The following is a 15,699-nucleotide window of genomic DNA, read 5'->3' as shown; positions in this document are numbered from 1 at the left end:
TAGAGGTTTTGTGTTAACATAAATTTTGTTACACTTGGAATAAGGAGCAAGATTGCTCAGTGCTATGATTTGAATGTATTCCCTTAAACTTCAGGTGTTGCTAGTATGTCAGTATTAAGAGGTGGGGCCTTTAACAGGTGATTATACCATGAGACCTCCTCCCTTTTGAATGGGATTGGGTGTCCTTATGAAAGGACTTGTCAAGGAAACTTCACAGCTTTTGCCCTTCTTCCCTTTGCCCTCTGAGGACACCACATTCTTCCCTTCTGGAGGATGCCATCTTGGAAGCAGAGACCAAACTGGCACTGGACAACAATCCCGCTGGCACCTTGGCCTTGGATTCCTCAGCCTCAGAACTGTGAGAAAATATCTCTGTTCTTCATAAATTATTCACTCTTGAATATTTTGTATTTTGAACACGAAAAAGACTACACTGGGCCACAGGAGATTAGCTAGCTATCTCTATGAGCACTGCCAAGCAATTCTCTGTATTATTTTTCATTTTGACCAGAAATGTATATCTCTAAATCCTTGCTGCTGTTGCTGCTATTTAGCATTGTCATTTTTTCTTTTAGATTAACTGTTTTAAAATTTTTTGTTTAGTTTTCCCATTGACATTTATTATTCATTTTAAGTGTTTCTTTAAAAATAGTAATGCAATGCATTGATTGAAGTGCAAAGTGTTTGTTTTGCATATGAATGTGCAATTGTTACAGCATTATTGGTTAATTAACAAGTAGAAGTCTGTGTCATTTAATAGTCTTTTACCTTTGTCAAAAATCAATTGATCATAGAATATGTGTGAATCTCTTTCTGGATATTTTGTTCCAGGACTTAGCAAGCTTCTTTGTAAGCAGTCCAGAAAATAAATATTATAGGTTTGTGGGACATGCAATTTGTTGCACTGGTCAGTTCTATCATTTTGGTGTGTGAAAATAGCCACAGATAATACAAAAATAAATATATTGCTGTGCTGCAGTAAATTATACTTACAAAAACAGGTTGTGTACTGACCTTGGTCTTGGGGGCTAGAGGTTGCTGATCTTTGCTTGGTTGTGACCCATTTAGTTATTTGTTCTCTCCCTAATACAATCATATCTTGACTTTTTTTTAAGCTTTAGAGTAAGTCATGAAATTAGGTGGAAGGAGCCTCTAATTTTATTTTGAATACTGCTTAACTGTTCATTTTTCTACATGAATATTAGATAAAGGTTGATTTTGTTGATTTGTACAATAAACCCCTCTGGCATTTTTAATGTAATTGTGTTGAATCTAAAAATCAGTTCAGAGCCAATTGACATCTCATCAAATTTGAGGTTTTCTAGCAATTAATATGGTATCTCTTTCTACAGACACACACACACACATATATATCATTTATTTTTTCATCTTTTAATTTCCTTCATCAGTATTTTATAAATTGTACCAAATGTATTTTGAGTATATTTTTTAGGTGTGTACCCGAAAATTTCATTATTTTTGATATTTTGAAAATTTGAATTTTCCATTTTTTCTGTTGCTAGTAGATGTAAATATGATTGAAATTTGTATTTTGACCTCATAGGTCATAATTAGCTCATCTGTAGCTCATAATTAGTTCTCTTAGCTTAGTCATAGCTACAGTTATTATAAAATGTTCTACATAATTGTGTCATTTGCAAATATTTCAATTATATGCATTTATATTTTTTCCTTATTGCACTAGCTAAGACTTCCAACATATGTAAATGGGAGTAATAAGAGCAAACCGCTTTATTTTTAATTCAGTCTTTTTCCATTAAGTGTGATAATAGCCGTAGTGTTTTTATTTATTTATGTTTTGTGGATTCCTTATCTGTACTTGAAGAAGTATCCATCTATTTTCAGTTTATTGACAGTTTTTGTCACAAATATCAGATGTTGAATTCTATCAATTTCCATACCTAGGAAATATTAACATGATTTTGTTCATCATGTTGATAGGAGAATCCCTCTGTTTTGAATATTGAATTAGACTCCATTTCCTAGATAAACTCTGGTTGGAATATGTTTATTTTTTATGTGTTGCTGGATTCAATTTGCTAGTATATTGTTGAGGATTTTTCTGTTCCTCTAAATATCATTTCATTGTCCTAGTCAGAAAGACTTTCTTTCCCAGACCCTTAGAGTTACTTTGAAACCATGTGATCAGTTTGGGCTAATGGATAGAAGTGATGTATGTTTTGAAGTGGAAGAGTGAATTTTCTTTCTCTCTTATTCCCTACCAAGGGATTGTGTTGATGTTATGGTACCACAAGGTAGAACAGATTCAATCTTTGAGTCTCAAAGCAGCCCAAGAGAACACTTGAACCTGAGGCACATTCTGGGTAAATGGACAAGAAATTTTGTTTATTAATCTGAGATTCTGGGTTTGATTTGTTAACACAGTATAAAATAGACTGCTCCATCAAGTAAATATATAAGATTATAATAGACACTATGGTTTGAATGTGTCCTCAAAAAATCATGTATTGGAAATGTAACCCAGTATTAAGAGGCAATTAGTCCATGAATGGAACAATTTGTCCATAAATGGATTAATGCTGCTACTACCGAATGGATTTGTTATAATAGAAGTGGTTCCTTATAAAAGGATGAATTTGGTTCCTGTTTGATATCTCATGCTTTTCCCCACCCTGTATTTCTCCGTCTTTTGCCCTTCCTCCTTCCATCATGGGAGGATTCAACAAGAAGGCTCCCACCAGGGGCCTCCAGATCCATAAACCAATGAATTTTTGTTCATTATAAATGACCCTGTCTGCTATATTCTAACAGCATGGAATGGACTATCACAAAATGAATAAAATTTTTTTATTAATTAAATCATTGATATTTTGGGGTTAATTTTTGGTATATTATAGAGTATCCCATCAAGTAAAATAGGGGATTATAAAAGGTTACATAAAAAGAGATAAAATAACTTAAAAATGGTTGCTATTTGACATAAAGTACTCAGTTCAAAGCCATACATCTGTTATTCAGAATTTGTGCCCAAACCCAATTAAACATTTAACTATTTAAAAATATCCTAACGAGCCTAATAAGCCTTCTGAGACATACTAACAAATAAAAGTGAATGTTCACCCAACATTTTAAGCTAAAAATTTTTTTCCAAAATAAAATCTCCTAGAGAAGTTGGCCCATTTCTGAGTCATAGGATTATAGAATTAAGATTACCTTTTGACCCAGTTATCCCACTCCTCAGTTTATCCCCAAAGGACTTATAATCAGCATACTACAGTAATGCAGCCACATCAATGTTCATAGCAACTCAATTCACAATAGCTGGATTGTAGAACCAACCTAGATGCCTTTCAACAGATGAGTGGATAAAGAAACTGTAGTATTTATACACAGTGGAATATTATTCAGAAGAATAAAATTATGGCATTGTGCAGGTAAATGGATGGAATTGGAGAATATTATGCTAGGTGAAATAAACCAATCCCCAAAAAAACCAAAAGCTGAATGTTTTCCCTGATAAGTGGATGATGATACATAGTGAGGGTAGGGGGTAAGAGAAGGATGGAGGAACTTTGGGGATGGGGCAACTTTGAGAGAGGGGAGGGGGCAGGGACATAAAAGACAGTGAATGAGACAGACATCATTCCCCTTTGTACATGTATGATGACATGAATGGTGTGAATGTACATCATGTATAACCATAGAAATGAAAAGTTGTACCCCATTTGTGTACAATGAATCAAAATGCAGTCTATAAACATAAAAATAAAAGATTTTTTAACATGAGTATACAGTAGAAAGCTTCAGTTAAGTAACCAGGTGTATTCTAAAAATAATCAGTGAACACCTCTGACATCAGGTAAGGACAGATAAACAAAATGAAATCTATCAAAAATTTACATGTGAATCAAGTTACTGATCACACTTTAACAGCTAGAAAGAAGAAGAGGCAGCTGTACTCTAATGTTTTATCTCTGTTCTAAGTGACTTTTTAACTTCAAACCAATCACATTTAACTAGTACGAAAAGCCACATAAAAGGAGTAGGTGGGCCAATAGTTTAACAACATGTCAGTGGTCTTACATTGTGGCTTATTTTGCATTAAGAAAATGAAGGCTAATGATAGCAATCTTTTTAATTATATGTATTAAATCAGAAAATTAGAGCAAATGTACAGGAAATTTTCTGCTCAATTATTTATTGGCTACTGAAGCATTTTTCTGTCTTTTTAAATTTTAGTATGTGTATTATGGAAAACAAAAACTAGCATCTCATAACATATGAATTTGATTTTGGTATATAATATTGCTTTATCAAAATATTTTCATAACTTGATAGAGAATGAATTCAGTTGGGATCATCCTAAATATTTTTAATAACCACAGAAACCTCAGTACTAATGAAGGTTTCTAATGGTTCTATTTTATTTCATCTTTCAATAGACGACAATGGGGGACCTAACAGTAAGTGAAATTCTTAAATGAACCTGGAAATTGTCCATATAGGACTTCCTCCATAGCAGTTCCATTTGGGCATGAAGAATATCTATACATTTGAAATAACTGCCTACAAAGTTCCTACAGTAGTCGGTCATAAGCTGCATGTACCATCTGAGAATACATAAACAGATGAGGCTTGTCTTGCCTGAGGTTGTAAATCTCAGTAGCAAGAATCAAGCCAGTCCCCAGAAAGAGTGGCCTGGGATCACCCATCACTTATTTTCCAGATGTTTCCTCTGGATTGCCATTATCACCTTCACCTTGCCAGGTTATATTTCTATTTACCTTTTTTTTTCTTTTGTGTCTTTTAATTAAAGAAACTATTACTCTAAATTCAGAACATTTGTAAATTCTCTTTAAACTATTATTTTCATAAACTAATATAAAATGTAAAACTATACAAAATCTACAGGCCTGGTGAGAATATGATTGGGGAGGAGTAAACTAATCTCTGCTTCCCAGCTCCCTTAGGAACCAAGAGAAAATTTCACAAAATCCTATGCATCTGAGATTGTTACAGAGAACCAAAAGGATCATGGACTTAAGCCCATTCAAAAACACTTTCCTGGATGTTCCTAATATTAAAGGGAGAGTTTAGGCCTTTGTCAGACCTTCACTCATGGTTATCTGTACTTTTCTTTTCTCATTCTTTCCATTCTCTCTCTTCTTACTTATTCCTTTCCCAGGCAGTTTCAATTTGAATTCAATGAAGTTATCAAACTCATAATATTAACATGTGGGTAAAGGCAGGTTAAGCCTAGAGATTCTATAATCTTCAAAGGCTGTTAATTGATATAAATCTTGAGCTTTCAAGAAAAATGATTTTTTTTTAAGAATGAGACTTTCTGATGCTTGCCAAGATTCAACACCCCATCCCATCCTCCACTGTAATGGTGTTTAAAAAAAAAAAATATATATATATATATACACACACACCCACATACACATATATACATAAATATTTACTTATTAGAATATAGTTTATACTTTTTGCATTAAATGTACATTTTATTATACTTATTTTTATTTATAAACACATATTTCCATATACATAATTATTCAGTAATACTCAAGAACATAATCCAGTTAGTATTCCTATTTATTATGTTTAAAGGTAAATATTATCTATAAAATGAAACCAGGCTAAGGTTTTCACACTATGTTAAGGGGTTCTATGAGAATGAGTTTTTTTGGTGTGCATATTTTTTTAATTTTTAGTTATACATGACAGTAGAATTATTTTAGCAGAATATACATACATAGAGTATAGCTTACTCTATTTAGGTTCCCTCTCTTCTGGTTGTACCTGATGTAGAGTTACTCTGGTGGTGTATACAAGTACAAAGCTAGGAAAGTTATGACCAATTAATTCTACTGTCTTTCCTGTTCCCCTCCCTACTCCCTTCCCTTCATTTCCCTTTGGCTAATCCAATGGACTTCTTCCCCTCCCCATCCTCCCTTGTTATGGGTTAGCATCCACACATTGGAGAGAGCATTTGGCCTTTAGATTTTTGAGATTGGGCTTATTTCACTTAGCATTATATTATCCAGTTCCATTCACTTACTGGCAAATGCCATAATTCATGAGTATGAGTTGACACAAAGAATGCTCCAGACTGTAATGGATCTTTGGCAATACCGACATTGTATATATTACCAATACATTTCTCTAACCTAATGCTATATTACCTATCTAAAACCACACTACCATTGCAAATACTACTATAGGTACTATTATGCCTTAAAATTGCACAACCTTCATAATTTATTTTTAAATGTTCAAATATTTTTATTTAATATGAAGTTATTTTTAAGTAACTAGGACTACAATAAGGGAAAGAGAATAAGATTAATCCTAAACCTAGTGGTATCTTTAGTTTTCCAGAAAATGGAGGTCAATGTTTTCATGATGTTTTCAAGGCCCTTGATGGTATACTGATTCAACCATTAATTTTTTTCTCCATTCTAGTTATGGTATCAAAATAGCAGATGATTCTGAACATCTAACATGTTTTAGTCTAGCCCTGTAATTAGCCGCATTGACTTGTTTGGAAGGAGAAAATTGTACATGAGACCAGCTTAGAAGTAGTGTAGTTGAACTAACACAGTTGAATACCCAGCTGTACTACCCATAGACCACTCTGGACTCTGTAGCCGGACTTCTCAAAACTGTGATTTGTTCTTACTTATTTTCAAACAATTAAAAATCGTCTGTCATCCCTTAATGGTAAATATCTTTTTAGGTCATTTTTTGCTTTGTGTGCTACCCTAAACATTCTCTTGATAGCAGTGATTCTTCCCTTAATTTTCTCCCTCTTACCTCAATGGTTGATGCTTCCTTTAAATGTCAGCTCCATTGCCTGATCCTATTCCTCCAAAGGTATGGCTTCAATATTTTTTTCTCCTCCCTGGATATACTCTTTTTTTGAAGATTCAATTTCATATATTTAACTCTTCCTTTTATAATTATGATGAACAATTTATATATACTTAAGCTTTTATTTGTTTTCCCCCATTTACAGACATCATTAAATATTTACAGAACATACACTGTGATTGTGGGAGTACAAAAGAAATATGAAATCTACATCATGGCTTCCAGGAGCTTGCATGCGAGTTCTAAAGATCAAATTGTATATTTACTTTAATAACTGTCTCCTCAGAAACAACATGCATACCAAAAAACTTGTCAACTCCTGACATTTATTATATTTCCTATCCTTATGTAGTCTATTAAATGCTCTTGAGAATTGTCTATTGACCAGTTCCCCTTTTGAGCTGTCGTGAGAGTCAGTGTCTGATGTTATGCTGATACTTCTTATGAAGTTGATTTAGATTCAGCACTATACCCATCCTTAAGCTGCCGTCTTCACACATCGGTAGTTGACAACTTCCTGAGGAAATGTCTTCCTTATCCTCCTCTTCCAAACCAGACTATTCCCTGATGCTTTCTAAATACATCTTAAATACCAAGAGTTTTTCCCTTTCAAAAGTATTATGTTTTCCCATTTTGTAATAGTACTTTCTAATATCAAAATCTATTACAAATCTCCTCACTACTTGGGTTTTATTGAAGTCCTATATTTTTAAGATCTAGATCAGTACTTATCCAGAAAGCTTTATCAGATGAATTGCAGATCACAGTGATTTTTTTTCTGGTATCAAATGAAATGTAACTTATATTGATCTGTTTGCTTTAGGTATGTCATACAAATATGTCTTATATCTCAGCCTGCATTGTAAGTTCCTTGATGCTACACTATGCCTTTTCTTTGCCTATAAAACAGGTATATACCCAATCATAGGTCTTTTTAGCCCTGTTTAATATTTTTAATTTTGAAATTGATCCTAAGTCTAAAAAAGTAAAATTAGTATCCATATAATTGCCTCATTACATTGATTTGTAAAGAATTTTCAAAAATAATCACTTCATATAATTTATTAATTTATCATAAATTCTGTTGTAGTCAGCTTTGTATCACTGTGACCAATAGACTTGACAAGAACAATTTAGAAGAAAGTTGATTTAGCTCACAGTTTCCGAGGTTCAGTCCTTGGTCAACTGACTACATGGTTCCAGGCCTGAAGTAATGTGAGTGTTTCGTAAGATAAAGAGCTGGAGCGAAGGATAGAGTAGTACCGTCAGAGTATTTCAGCCGGGGGGCTAGAACATAAAACAAAAATGCCATAAGTGATGCTGCTTAACTTGTGTGAGTGATAGTAGGTTGTGCTTTTCTTCAGCAATTCCCACCAACAAGATGTACAGCAGGATATATCTTTCCGGGTAACAAAATGTTAAAAGTCATAACTGCTTATGTGCAACTTTTGCTCACTCTAGAAACTTCTACATGAGTGATACATTTCTTTTTTTTTTTTTTTCCTCTTTCAAATAGAATGTTCAAATTTGACCTGTTGTTCATCCACAATTCCTGGAACTAAAAGTTTCTGTCTTAATAAAAAAATCACCTGCTCTACAGTGATCATAGGCTATTGGTGAATTGACAATAATACTTATAAGCATGCATTTCAAACCATTTCTATTGACCATACTAGTAGAGGAATAAACTGTGTTGGACAACCTAAGATTTGTTGTTTGGTTATAATTTCTAGGGAAATCCCAAGTTGAAAACTGAGAAAATGGTAGGAAGAATTACTTTATTCCTTCTGTATGACTTTTAAAGACCCATAAAACTGGTACTTTAAGTAAGTTCTGAATTGGCTTATTCTGAGAGCCTGAAATAATTTGTCAGAACAAATTATTTATTTTCCTTTGAATGATCAGTGAAGCTCTAAAAAGAATAATGTCAGTATCCTTCTGTCATTATCATTCTGTTCTGTATTTTCTCAGATCCCTGATATACAAAGTACTTCATCAACACATTAAAGATTTCTTTAGTGAATGTATCAGAGCATCCACTGAAATGCAGTCTGAGCTCTCCAAAGTACTTATATCCATTTGTGACTCATCTCACACTTTTCCAATAGTGAATTTTTAAATGGTAAATGGAGTCCAGGGAGGACATCAGAACCTCAGTGAGGAAAGGAGAGGGTCTGGGTAACATCATAGTCCTGTCTCCAATTTCCTCAGCCACTCCTTCCAGTCACACAACTTCTGCTGAGGCCTCAGCTTCTTGGCTCACCCAAGACAGAGACATTGCTCACCATCAAAAAGGTCAATCATAATGGAAAGTTGAATAGGGATGAGGGGACATTGCCCACAAGGATAAAAAGAGATGAAGAAGAAAGTAACCTTAATTCTTTTGCCGTGTTCCATGTTGTTTCATTTGTTAGAGTGGTTCATTGTCTCCTTTTGTTTGCCAAATCAGCAAGCCTCTGATAGGCCCAAAGCGGCCTAACTTTGCTCTTGTATCCTTGACCAAATATATTTTACAAAGTCATTTGATTCTTTTCAATTTTTTGTCAACTGTTTGAGAAAATCAAGAGAGTTAGCCTCCTCTCTTACTGAAGTGTCTTCATGTTACACTTCTTTAGTTGCCTATTAAGGTGACTGAATCCAATAACAGAAGAAATATCATCTATCTTCTAAAATAACTGGACTAATGTTTGGGAGAGGTCAATTTTCTTCTGTGGAAAACTGTTAAAAATTCAAATTCACATCTCACTTCACCTAGAGTCAGGATGTCTCCTCCATAAAAACCCAGACTGTAAAGAATTCAAGTGAAAGTGGGCTTAGAACCGAAAAACTGTTACAAATCTGCCAGTGAAGCCAGTATGAGCACCATTCATATAAGTCACTAAAGCAAATGATGATAATAGAACTTTCAATAATAGAACTCTTTTTCATTCTCAGTATACTTTTATATATGTTTCCAGTGTGTTTTCAAATGTATTGTTTCAGGTAGGTAGAACAGATATGATATGAGGATATTAAATTTCAGACAGAGAAACTGAACTGATTTGCAGAAAATCCAGTGTTCAGCTAAGAGCGGCACCAGGACTATTTTCCTTTTAGGCAATATCTGTGTGAGCTTTTTCTTTTTTATTCTTCACACTTAGACCATTTGGAGCCAGGAAACTGACGTCTCATACTAAACAGCTATCCCTTTTGGTAACTGTTCAAACTGATTTTGACTTTTGGTTCCAATATCTGTAACAAACATTTCTATCCTTTTCTACATGAAACAGTATAATTATCAGCAAATAATTCCACATGAATTCACAAATACAGATAAAAGTACTGATTTTTTAGATATAGTAGTTAAACTTTCCAATTATGCTGTGAGTGCATCAGTAGGAAGACTTGCCATGTCTGAATTCCTGAAGTCATATGGTATACTTAGGCATTACAGTGACCCTGCATTGTTGGAATGTATGAATGGTCCATAAATTTAATTTTGAGTGAATGCAACACAGGAAAATAGTTTGCTTTGTGAAGGCATTTTCCCCACTGTTAAAATATATAAAATAGCTTTTCCACCATTTATATTGGGTATCTGACTTCCAAGTATTACTGTTTATTGTGATAATAATAAATTTGTAACATCATAATCCTGATTGCAGAGAAAACTTAAAATGAATAATAAGTCTTCATTGCTTGAGGCTGGTTTAAAGAACTCAAATATGTACCTAAGTGATGAAATTGACTTTACCAAAAAGCCATTACTTTTCAAAGTTAATATTTAGCATCTCCTTCCTCTAATTTTCAACCTCTAATCCTCTTCCCTGTATCCTAGATATGTTGATAATAGAAAAAGAGTGGTACCATTATGGAACATTAAAAATACAATTGACAGTATTACTGTGCTCTTAGGTTGCTTTATGACAAATTATTCCAGAGCTGAAAAATTATTCCCTCTATTCTTGATGCCTCAACTAACCTTTATTCCCTGACCTGCTGGCACTGACCAAACACTTCAGGCCTAGTGGTCTGATACTCTTACCTGGAAAATAAATTCTTATTGACTATGATTTTCTCCTCCTTCATCTTCCTGTATGCATTTCTTACCATTTGTGTTAGCTTTTTGTGGCTGTGACCAAAAGACATGATATGAACAACTTAAAGGAGGACAAGTTTGTTTTGCCTCACTGCATCAGAGATGCAGTCCAGGTTATGTAGATTCTTGCTCTGTGCCCGAGGTGAAGCAGAACATCATGGCAGAAAGGTGTGGCAGAGGAAAGTTGCTCAGTTCATGACAGTCAGGAAGCAGAGAAAACCTGAGCTCAAGAATTCAGGGATAATGTAATACTGAAGGGCACACACCCAGTGACCTATTTTCACCAATCATGCCATTTCTCATTATAGTTACCACCCATTTATCCATTTAAATTATTAGCCCATCAAATGGATTCATCCACCAGTTAGTTTACAACTCTTGTAATCTAATCATTTCACCTCTTAATATTACTGAATTGTCTCACACAGGAGACCTAGGGGACGCATCAAACCATAACACTGTGCCTTTTTAGAACTACTCAAACTAGGGTATGTCTCTGTGTGTGTGGATGTGCACATGGGCATGTGGGTTTAGACTTACTGTGTTTTTCTCTATCCTTAATCTCTTGCACGAAAAGAAAGAGGTTTGCCTTAAATTTGTACTGTTAGTGTCCAGATATTTGCTGAGAACCTACTGCTTTATTTCTGTTTAGATGCCTTCATATCCTGGTGTTAAACTAAAAACCACTATCAGCAGTAGGTATAGACTTAAACGATCAACAACCCTCCATTAGAAGAAATACTCAATTCTCAAAACAGCATAACTCAAGGATGATGGCTTTTCAGAGTAAATGTGGTCTAATTCTGGTGTGAAATTTTCTTGTTTTAAGTGATCAAGGAGAAATATTTTACTTAACTATTAGCATTATAAATGGATGATTAAATTATATAGTGTCATAATTCTTATTAGTAAATGCAATCTATAATTTAAGTTGTTTGTCCATCCGATACTTGACATGATATGTTTAAAATTTGTTGATTCTTTGACATAATACCAGAATTCATTTTGGTATAATTATACAAGCATGGACTATATCTTGTTCTACTTAGAGTCCCATTCTAATGGATGTACATGGTGGTGGCCTTCTCTGTGTTGTTTTTATATATGTACATGAGAAAACCATGTCAGATTCATTCCACTGTCTTTCCTATTCCTATGCCCCCTTCCCTCCATTCCCCATTGTCTAATCTATTGGGCTCCTATTCTTCCTCTCACTCTGCTGGCCTTATTGTGATTTAGCTTCCATCTGTCAGAGAAAACATTTGATCTTTGGTTTTTTGGGACTGTTTTACTTCATTTAGCATGGTAACATTTTAAACAGTTACTTAAGAGGAAATGGGTTCTATGGCTAGAGGCTTGGGGCAGTGGTAAATTATTTCTCTTATGTATTTCATTCCACTAAAGTCTCACATTATCATCATTTAATGTATTCTGCCTGCTTTCAAGACTCATTGGCTCCCATTTTGGTGCCTTGCTTTAATTCCTAATGAAATTATTTTTCTTTCTCTGATGATATATACAATTCTCAAGGACTATTCACAGAAGTAAAGTATTGTTTGAGTTGTTTCAAATATTAAAAATATTTATAACCTTGGCACGGCAGTACCTAAAACATATTACTTTCAAATATATAAAGATACACATACATACATACACACAGAAGTTGTTTTTTATAGCACTTTTGTAATTTTAAAAACCTGAAAAAAATTTAAACACCTATTAGTAGAAAGACTAAATAAATTATAAAATTTCCCCATCTTGGGAGATTAGGCAACCATTAAAAAGAACGCTGTAGATATTATTCACGTTTTTAAAAAGATATAAATGTTTATGTGCTAGTATGTAAATATGCTAAAATATATTGATGAAAAAAAAGCTTGTGGGAAAAGAATATGACTTTAAATTCCATAACACACAAAATCTCACACTGGCATATACAGTTTATGGAAGGATATAAAAAGGCTGTTAACATGTAGAGATAAAGGGGAATTTAATTTCTACTCTATGATCTTTTGGTTTGAATATGTTAGTATTTACTTGATAAAAAGTAAATGCTTTTATCCATGTATGGTGGTGCACACCTGTAATCTCAGCAACTTGGGAGGCTAAGGCACGAGGATTCCAAGCCTGAGGCCAGCCTCATAAACTTAGCAAGGTCCTAAGGACTTAATGAGACCCTATCTCAAAATAAAACCTAAAAATAGGGCTAGCAAAGATTGAATGTCTTCACTGATCTATGGAAGCTAGCCCACAATAAGGAGGGAAATGGGAAGAATAGATATTTATTAGATTAGACAAAAGGGAATGAAAGGAAGGGATGGAGCATAGGAAAAGGAAAGACAGTGGAATTAATCTGAAATAATTTTCCTATGTACATATACAAATACACCATAGTGAATCCCACCATCATGTAAATCCATAAAGAATAAGGTCCTGAGCTGGGGCTATAGCTCAGTGGCAGAGCGCTTGCCCAGCATGTGTGAGGCACTAGGTTCAATCAATCCTTAGTGCCACATAAAAATAAAATAAAGACATTCTGCCCATCTACAAATAAAAAAAAAATTAAAAAGAGAATAGGGTCTTAATTAGAATGATGTATTACATCCTTGTATAATTATATCAAAATTAGTTCTATTGTCATGTATAACTAAAAAGAACCCCCCAAAAAAGGGGGGGTGCTGGGGTTGTGGCTCAGTGGATAAGTGACCCTGGGTTCAATTCCATATACAAAAAAAGCTAATACTTCTAATTACAACAGTAAGTACTTTTTATAAAAATAAAGAATGTTGTTGGGTTTTTAAAATTAGTAGTTTTCAAACATACATTCTAGGTGTAAAAATAAGTTACAAAATAATATGTTAGATATGATCACAGTTCATTTTAAAAAATTATATATATATATTACATGTCTTAGTAAAAGGAAGAAATAGACTAATGTCTGGACCACAGAAGAATGTATTCATTTGGAATTAAAATAATATTTTAAACAAGTATTTACTTGATAAAATATCTCAAAATTTTATTTATTCCCATGCTTGGTAACTGAAAATATCCACTAATTTTTAGAACCAAGAGTTCTACTACTTTTATTAGCACACGCACTGCTTTTTTCCAACAAGTGTAGCACGAGAAATAAATCAATTAATAAAATAGGTAAAAATGGCACCCGCAAAGTATGAGCTGCTATATTGCTTTTTAAAATTTTTATTAACTGACTTATGTTGAAATATAAATTTTAAGTATCTAGCTCAATGACTTATCACAAAGGAAACACTTTTATAATCACTACCCACCTTGAAATATAACATTACTAGCATTCACAAATCCCCTTCTTGGTCTTTTTGTGATATTCTTTTAAAAAGGAACCAATATTCTGATTTTTATTTTATAACTTGGACTATTTTATTATGTGCTAAGCAACAACAGAAGCCCCCAAATTCCTACACCATTGTAAGCCTCTGTAATTTGGGGTGTGGATTTTAAAAATTATTTTTAGATATACATGACAGTAGAACACATTTTGACATATTATAAATACATGGAATATAACTTATTCTAATTAGGATCCAGTTGTGGTTGGATATGACATGGAGTTTTACTGGTCCTGTGTTCACACATGAACATGGGAAAGTTATTCATTTTAGTATCTTTGCTATTCCCATTCCCCCTCACTTCCCTTCTTTCCCTTTTGTCTAATCCAATAAACTTCTGGTCTCCCCCACCCCACCCTTGTGTGGCAGCATCTGCATAACAGAGAGAACATTTGGCCTTTGTTTTTGGGGGATTGGCTTATTTCATTGAGCATGATAGTTTCCAGTTCCATCCATTTACAAGCAATGCCATAATTTTATTCTTTTTTGTTGTTGTTTAATGTTAGATCAAACATTTACTGATGTGCCATTTGTTATTTATGATGATAGTATGAACTTAGTAACAGAAGACAGTTTTTCTGCAATTCATATTCAACTTCTATGAAATAGTGTAGAAAGTAACCAACCAATATTTTGACTATTCAGCAGCATTAGAAAATAATAACTAATAAAAGTCTAAATGTAAAAATTAAGAAATTCAAAATATGGAATATGATTTTTACACATCAATTGCTTTCTAGCACCATCTTACAAATTAAATATTATGCTTATTCAGTAGCTATAATTTCCACCATAGGAAGAATTATTTGGGGAAACCAAGAATAATTTATCCACTAATTAGTGACTTCAAGTAATACAGTAAGATTGGAGTACTCATAAAATTTATGCTATAAATTTCCAAGCATTCTCTAGTTACATTCCACAAATCTTGATGTGTTTTCATTTTCATTCAGTTCAAAATATTTCCTTCATTTTTGGCCTTTGGTTTTTTGGGATTGCTTAATTTTGCTTAGTATGATATTCTCCAGCTCCATTCATTTGCGTGCAAATGCCATAATTTCATTCTTCTTTAAGGCTGAGCAATATTCCATTGTGTATATAAACCACATTTTCCTTATCCATTCATCTGTTGACAGGCACCCAGGTTGGATCCATAGCTTAGCTATTGTGAAGAGAGCTGCTATGAATATTGATGTGACTACATCACTGTAGTATGCTCATTTTAAGTCTTTTGGGTATTTGCCAAGGAGTGGGTCAAATGGTGGTTCCCTTCCAAGTTTTCTGAGGAATCTCCACACTGCTTTCCAGAGTGGTCACACCATTTGGACTCCCACCAGCAATGTATGAGTGTACCTTTTTTCCCACATCCTCACCAACATTTATCGTTACTTA

General features: G+C 33.7%; 1 protein-coding gene across 6 annotated transcripts in view; it reads left to right on the top strand.

The window, feature by feature from the left end:
- LOC306641211 (uncharacterized protein) overlaps positions 1-15,699 on the top strand; it is a 97,209-nt gene that overhangs the window by 45,058 nt on the left and 36,452 nt on the right. The window contains exon 4 of one of the 6 annotated variants that reach the window (XR_013758064.1): positions 248-385. The exons of 4 other annotated variants lie outside the window; for them this stretch is intronic. The gene's annotated coding sequence lies outside the window, so the exon portion shown is untranslated. Of the gene's footprint in view, positions 1-247; positions 386-1,581; positions 2,346-15,699 lie in introns of those variants that run through there. One more of the 6 variants, XR_013758063.1, reaches the window with a different exon arrangement.

This window comes from Sciurus vulgaris (genome assembly GCF_902686455.1).
Source record: "Sciurus vulgaris genome assembly, chromosome: 12".
NCBI lineage: Eukaryota > Metazoa > Chordata > Mammalia > Rodentia > Sciuridae > Sciurus > Sciurus vulgaris.
Note: the sequence above shows the minus strand (reverse complement) of the source record. Positions and strands in the feature narration are given on the sequence as shown.